Source organism: Apteryx rowi, unplaced genomic scaffold (assembly GCF_003343035.1).
Source record: "Apteryx rowi isolate R43461 unplaced genomic scaffold, aptRow1 scaffold_642, whole genome shotgun sequence".
Classification (NCBI taxonomy): Eukaryota; Metazoa; Chordata; class Aves; order Apterygiformes; family Apterygidae; genus Apteryx; species Apteryx rowi.
In genome coordinates, this window is record NW_020450919.1 from 219508 (window position 1) to 220844 (window position 1337).

Consider the following 1337-nt stretch of genomic DNA (forward strand, 5'->3'; position numbering starts at 1 on the left):
GCCAGAGCTCCCTCCCCCTCCTAAAGAAAAAGAGAAGATAGACAAAGCGTAAATCAGCACAGAGCCAGAAGGATTCTGCTGCCACGATGTGTGTCAGTAAGCAGGAGGCAATTTCCTGGAGTCCTGAGTTTTCAGGAAATAAAGTGCCCCAGTTTCTTACTTTACGATATAACTTGAGACAAGGATGGTCCCAGTCACAGTTTTTCCCCAGGTTTCCTGGAACTACTCTGTGCTCTCACTGTCATGTCTAAAGTACTGTTAAAAATAAGTTACACCAGCTCATTTGGAGTCCCACTGTCTCTCTGAAGTAGCCACAAATTAGGTTAAAAGCCATATGCGTTTTTCACTTGTTTTTAAGAAACATCAGCTTCTCTATTAAAATACCTGTGTTTAGTTTGTCAGGGATTTTTTGGAACTGTGCAACCCTGGACCATCGTCTTTTTCTAAAGCAAACATGAAAGTCTGCACTTTCCTATCCACAATACACTGCATGTTTCATTTTCCTCCTCCTTAGCGTTTGTTTAAACATTAAGTCAAAGTCCTGTTCTGAGGTAACATGAGAACTTAAGTCTTCATCCTGTCCTCATTTACCAAGCTTTATTTCAATGCATAAGAGGCTATTTATGACAGAAAATGCATACACAAACAGCTGCAGGAGCAGACCCGGTTGGGCTTTTTCAGCATTTAATTGTGCAATTGCACCACTATCTCCTTTAAATGAAATGGAGAGAAGGCAGCTTCACTTCACCTCTCTCTGCAAACCCTCAACACAGAGTGAAAACCTCAGACAGCATGACGGCCCCCCCCAAACCAGCAGCCCTGTGCCCACCTGCCTACCACAGTCCCGCCTGGAAGAGTTTAACCTTCACAACAAGGGACCACTGTATTTAAAGCACAGTCTCACACCTTATGTTTTTAGGTCGAAAATTACATACACACGTATGAAATCAGGACAAATGAATGAGTTACATTTTAAAAAGGTGTATGTATATGTGTGTGTGTGTGTGTGGTGTGTGTGTGTGTGTATATATATACATACATATACATACATATACATACACACACACACACACACACATATCTATAGGTTTCTGCGGGGTGTACATATGGGGGGGGATGCGTATAAATACACAGTAAATATCTTCTGCCTGGGCTGTTTCTGTTCTTTGAAGCCTCCCTCAGTGCCAACGGGGGTGAGGGACAGACGCAGCAAAACTTCTCTCCGGGCCCCCCCCCCAGGTTGGGGCAGGGACCCCCCTTGGAGCGGGGCGGCCCCGCTCCGCCGCTGCCGGAGGCGGCCAGGCCAGGCCGGGCCGGGCCGGGCCGGGCCGGGCGGC